Genomic DNA, 6,474 nt, shown 5'->3' on the forward strand with positions numbered 1-6,474 from the left:
GTCATAGGGGTCCCAAGGTGCGCTCAGATTCTTGTATGCCTGGGCAACCCGGTGCTCTCCAACCCTCTTCACGGCAAACGCCTGGGAGTCCGGGAACAGCCCTGTAAAGTGAAGGAAAGAAATTAAGCAAATGCTGCCGGAAAAGATAAGCTTATAAGCAGAAGCTGCAGAATAGAAAAGAAACTCACGAAGGGCAAGCGCGTCAGTCTGCGTAACCAGAAGATCGTACTCCTTCTGCTCCGCTTCCAGCCGCGCGGCCTTGTCCTCGGCTGTCTTCCGCGCCTTGGCGGCCTCCTCCAGCTCAGCCTGCAACACCACATTGGCATTGTCGGCGTCCTCCAGAGCCTCATGAAGCTTGGCCTCGGCAGCAGACTCAGCAGCTTGCAGCGCCTTAGCGTGATCAAGACCAAGCTGGATATACTGACGCTTAAGCTCCCCGTAGCGGGTCTCCTGGGCGCTCAGCTCCTCCTTGTGCTGCCGGATAAGTTGGTCCTTTTTCTCTGGAACCCGAGAAGAAAGTGTTAGCAAGTTGTATTGATATAATGTAGAAAAAGCAAGTTAACTGGAAAGCGGGAAGCTGTACCTTCGGCGGCGGCAAGCTGCGTCTTGAGGGCCTCAATAGAAGCCTCCGGGATAGCTGTTGAGACAAAAAATCATGAGTGGTAAGTATTGAGACAAAGAAAGATTTCCGGTGAAAAGATACCGGAGGCGCAGAAGTTTACCTTGGCATTTGCCGTGTGCCTCATCGAGGTCCCGGTGCTCCCAAAGGAGCTCCTCAAAGAGGGTCTTCCGGGCGTCAGCCGTGGTCTGTTCAAGGGAATGGTGTTAGCTAAAAGCAAAGATCTTAACCCGAAACTCGGGGACTGGCTATGCCGGTATCGTCTGTTTCTAGTTAAGTTTCGCGCTAAGAGCTACACTCTCAACACGAAACTCGGGGACTGGGAGGATAGACAAGATCCGGAAAGAAAGAAACCGGCATAAACACAAACTTACAACAAAGTTGGCAAAACTTACCATCAGATTGTTCGTGGCATCGAACCACGCGCTGTCCAGCTCCTTGACGGCCCGACGAAGCCGCATGAAGTGCTCCTCCGAGCTCCGCTCACCAACGGGGTCAGGCGCCGGTAGCCGGTCCTTGCCCAGGCCGCGGGTCGCCTTGGACATATCCGCGGCGTTCCACTTTTCAGCATAAGGCAGCAAGTGCCCCAGCTCCCGGCCTTCGCGTTGAAACGAAGTGATCCGGCCAAGAAGGCCGGTGGCCTTTTCGCCGGCTGCGCTAGCGGCGCGGGAGACGTGCAGCACCAAGGGCTGCTGGCCGCCGGAGGAAGCGCTAGGAGCCGTTGCCTTTCCCTTGGTGAGCGCCAAGGTGTTGGGCGCTGGCGCCGTGGAAGTGGTGCCGGCTGGCTCGGTGTGCGGAGCTTCCGGCGGTGGCGTTGGCGTTGCCTTGGGAGAAGGAGGAGCGTCAGGTGCGTCGCCCGGGTTGGAGCTTGCCGGCACGGAAGTTTTCGGCGCGGCTTTGGAGGGGGAGGACTTCTTGGTCTTCTTCTTCTTTTTCTTCTCTAGGACGGGAGGAACCAGAGGTTCCGCCCGCCCGGCACTTTCTTCTCCGGTGCCGATGTCGCTGGCGCCGGTGTTTTGGTTCTCGAGAGGGGAAGCTCGATCCTCCTCTGCGCGCTGATCTGGCGGTGTAGGGGCCGCGCGCCCCGAACTTGCGGTGCCTCCCAGAGGGGAGGCAGAGGTGTTGCCGGCACCAGATGGTGCCGGGCTGGACTGAGGAGGAGGAGTTGAGGTCCTGGCGGGTCCGGCAGAGCCAAGCTTGAGCGCGGGGCTGAAAGAGAAAAAAGAAAGCATTGGAAAAAAGCAACCGGAAACGAACTTGGTAAAAACAAAACAAGTAGAGAAACGAAGCCTTACCCAGAAGAGGTCGGCATCTGCCTGCTCTTGTAGCGCCTCACGCCTGTGATCTTCCCCGCTACCGGTTCGGTCCGGAAGCGTTTGGAGGCGGGAGCTCGGCTTGGACCGGCATCGAGGCGGGAGCCTTGTTCTTCCGGCCTTGGACCATGAGCTTCTCCACGAACTCGTGGCCCGCCTCGGCCCCCAGAGGAGCGACGTGCTCGTGAACCTGTGGGTTGATGTTGGCTGAGGGAATATCTACAGAGAAACAATAACAAAGGAATATGAGAGATCAAAAAGAAGAGCTACCTCGAGCAAGGTCAGGTCGTCAGACGAACCAGCCGGTTCCGGTGGAGATTTGCCCAGACGCGAGGCAGGGGTCCGGCCCATCTTCAGATCCTGCCAACGGATGAAGGGATCCGGATCGAACTTGTCGAGACCACGCTTCCGGCAAGGGCCTCGCCGGTCTGAGTCGATGCGCAGGAAGCGGTCCTTAGCTTGAGAACAAGAGAAAAAAGAGTTAGTCGCGGTATGAAAGTTACTGGTAAGCCGACCCGAGTTGCGTAATTTCTTACTTCTTGGGTCGGAGGGTTAGTAGAACTGAGGGGCCGGAGGCCCCATTCCCAATCATCTGGCATGGCGGTCCGGCAGATCTGCCTAGCCTTGAGGACAATGTCCTTTTTGCTGAGAGGAAGTCCGGTGATCTTGGTAGGATCACCGGGACCATACATCTCGCTCATCTTATGAGCGCGGCCCTTAAGAGGAAGCACTCGCCGTGAGATGAAGGCACGAATAATGTCGTCGGAGCAGATGTTGGTGTCCTTCATCAGCTGCGTCATGAAGCGTATAATCCGGTTGGTCTCTATGTGAGAGTCCTTTGGATTGTAGCTCCAGTTGGCCCTCGTGGGTGGCGCCGGATTAAAAGGCGGCAGGTTGATGAGATCTGCGGCGCCGCTGTTCCTCACGTAGAAGAAGGTCCCTTGCCATAACCGGCAGGACTCGAGACCGGTAAACTTGAAGAAAGGGCTCCCTTGGCGAGAGCCAATGATGCAGGACCCGCATTGTACGGGGGGTTTGGGTTTAGGGATATCCTTGCCCTGAACGGAATTGATCCGAAGAGCAAAGAAACGAGCAAACGTCTCGCGAGTGGGACGAATGCCGATATAAGCCTCCATGAAGGTGGCATAGCAAGAAAGGTAAAAGACGGCGTTGCCGGGAAGATGGTGAGGTTGGAGCTGGTAAAAATTGAGGAAGGTCCGGAAAAAATCAGAGGCAGGAAGGCCGAAGCCGCGCTCGAAGTGAGCAAGGAAGACAACGCGTTCACCGGGTTCAGGCACCGGTTCAATCTCGCCGCGAGGAAGCCGGCAGGTTACTCCTTCCGGAATCCTCCTGGACCGGTAAAGCCAGTCGATCTCGTACTGGCTGACGTTGGAGCCCATCCAGGCCCCGCGTGTGATACCGGAGGAATCTGTGCCGGAAGCTTCAATAGAACTACCAGAATCATGGTTGCTACCGGAATCGGTGTCCATATGGGCAAGACCGGCAGTTAACCCGTCGGAGGATTTGCTACGCCGGCTAGCGGAAGAAGAAGCAGAAGAAGAGGTGGAGGAAGATTCCTCACTAGACATGAAATTCGGTGTAGAGAAACGAGAATCCCACGATCTACCCCCGCGCGAGGATCTAGAAAAGAAAGAAAAAGCAAGAAAGAGAAGAAGTAAATACACTACCGAGTTGAGATCTGGAGAGCAAGCAAAAGAGGGGTAAAACCAGATTAAGCCTAACCTGAGGCGGCGCGGTCGCAGAGGAAAAGGTTCGCCGGTGGATTGGCGAGCTTGCCGTTGGCGAGGAAGTCCGTCGGCGGCGAGGTGGAAAGGAGCTTGAGGAAGCGCCAATGCCGCGGCCGCTGAAGGAGCGCCGCAGAGCCTCTTCACGCGGAGAAGTTCGGAGAGGTCCGGCGCAGCACTAGCAAAGGTTCGCCGGGCGGCGGGTCTCGAGCAACGAGCGGAGCGGCGGAGACGAAGAGAGCGAGGCACTGTGCGTGAAGAAGTGGGGAATGCGAGAAGAGGAAGAAGGAGGAGCGGTTCCCTCTTATAAAGGAAGGGGGAGACGTGGGCCGAAAACCGCTGGGCCTCGGTGGTTTGGGTCGTGGGCCGTGACGGTTCGCTCCACGGGCCGCCACGTGGCATGGTGGTACACGCGAGAAAATAGAAGGCCACAGGGAAGCGCATACGGATCCAGAACGGAGGCCAGGATTCGCTGTGAGGCAGTTAATGCGCGCGCAGAAGCCGAAGGGAAGTGACCCCTGACACTGGCGCGTCAGTTACAGTGCGCATGTCACTGACAGGCGTGGGGCCCGAGATATTCTCGACTTCGCCGAGGAAGTGTTTAATGACTAAGATGCCGGAGGGTAAGACACCGGATAATGTCTTGCTAAAAGAGATAGCGATAATCCGGGCAAAGGTGCCGGATCCAAGCCCAATGTCGGATAGATTGAACCGGTATCCTAAGATAAAAGAACCTGGCATGGTCTGTTGGATAGGATCCGCCAGACTATACCAGCTTCGGGGACTAATGTTGGGGGATGACCCCCGGTATGCCAAAGGCATGCCAAACCGGATGGTTTGAGCCATCAAGATACCGGTTTAATGTTCGTACCGGAACATAGAGATAAGAAGTTAGCTAAGTGAGGCTAAGCCGGTATCCCCAAGAGGGGTATGCCGGAACCGGGTAAAGAAGGTACCGGGCTACCGGAAAGAAGAGCATGTCGGCAGGACTGGTCAAAGATTCTCTCCAGAGCTAGAAGACAAAGATGAGCTAAGCAAAGTAGCTTTAAACGAAGGGCTGACGATAAAGAGAAGGATGACGGTCAAAAAAGCCGGAGGACGTCAGCATCCCTGATTAAAGAGGACTCCGGTGTCATCTATGATTAAAGTAGCTTTATAAAGTAGTTTGTCTAGTCAAAGATGCCATTAGGGTTTCTTGCCCTGTAAGCCACCCTCTCCCCTATATAAGGAGAGGGGGCAGCCCTTCTCACGGGCACGCACGAAGAGAGCTAGGTTTAGAAGAACACTTGTCTTCGAGAAACTTGTAACCTGTTGAGATCAATAAAGAAGATGATCTAGAGCGAGTTCTTCCTTATGTCTTTCTTCTTCAACCTCTAGCCTTGGCTAAGTTCTTGAGGAAACCATCCGGAAGTTCATCCCGTCTAATCACAAACCCTCCCCCGAATCCTCTTGTGTCCATTCGGCCCCAACTTAAGCCATCCTATGGCATCTGTCTGTTCACCACGACGACATTTGGTCAAAGTGAAAGAAGGTTACTAGAGTAGTAAAGTTAGTCTCGAGCTAGCCAAGCAAGATTAGCACCCCTCATGATTAGTGCTAGTGCTAAATACTAAAACTTTACTACTCTAGATGTGAACATGTGACTTGGAATGAATTTTGAAACCTTGGAATGAAGAAGTCATTCCATTGAATGATTTTTGAAGGTGAATATGACCAAGAGAAGATGGTGATTTTTGATATAAAACTGATATTGGTTTGAATGCGATCCCTTTCCAATATTCAGTACCCCCACAATACCTGATTATGGGTAGGGCTTAGCTGGAAATTTATGCATCTTAGTATGGGTTCCCTCTGAACACACATCATAGGGGTTATGCCGAGGCTGCCTCCGTTGTTGAGAAATGATGTGAATTGAGGTGAATTGTACGGCCAAGCCATGTGCAGTTCCCAGGTTGACGAGTTGGTCTTCACTGGGAGGCCAAGCTCATGGGGAGAGGTGCTCATACTAGGATTTGTAAGTGAAAGGTTATGGTTGATGATCCGCGTACTGTGTTACGATGATTCGGGGTAATCCCGACGGATGAAATCAAATGTTGTGGTACAAGTGTGCAACCTCTGCAGAGTGTAAACCTATTCGAATAGTCGTGTCCACGGTTACGGACGGTTGGAAAGGCCATACAGTTTCCGATGTCAGATTCGTGAAAATGTTGGTGAAGTGGTGAATTGAATTGAAATCACCACTTGAATGGTGGGAATGACACTAATGTTCCCACTTGAGTTAGTTAGCACATGAATAAGTCTTTTCTCAAATACGTGTGAACTAAAATTGGCTTTATGCATATAAACTAGAGCTTAGCACCTCTTATTAGAATTGTCTAGCACTTACACTAGTATTAGTTTGCGAGTACTTGAAGTACTCATGGCTTTGTCCCTGGCTATTCAAATGGTCAGAGTACGAAGATGAACAAAACTACCAAGGAGATGACCAGCAGGACGCCTACGACAACTAGGAGTCTTCCGACGTCAAGCGTTGGCCTGTGGACTAGAGAGTCCCTTTATCTTTACGCTTCCGCTATGAACTTGTGTTTGTTCGTTGATCAATAGATCAACTATTTGAGTAATATGGATCATGTGATTCAAGTTGTAAGACAATATGGTTTGTAATGAATGATGACTATGATATTCAACTATTATGCCTCGCAACAACAATATTCCTGGGATTAAGATGAATGACATAATAGGCATCTGGACTTAAAAATCCGGGTGTTGACACAGGGTGCCGGAACAGAGACTTCTG

This window comes from Lolium rigidum, chromosome 2, assembly GCF_022539505.1.
Source record: "Lolium rigidum isolate FL_2022 chromosome 2, APGP_CSIRO_Lrig_0.1, whole genome shotgun sequence".
NCBI lineage: Eukaryota > Viridiplantae > Streptophyta > Magnoliopsida > Poales > Poaceae > Lolium > Lolium rigidum.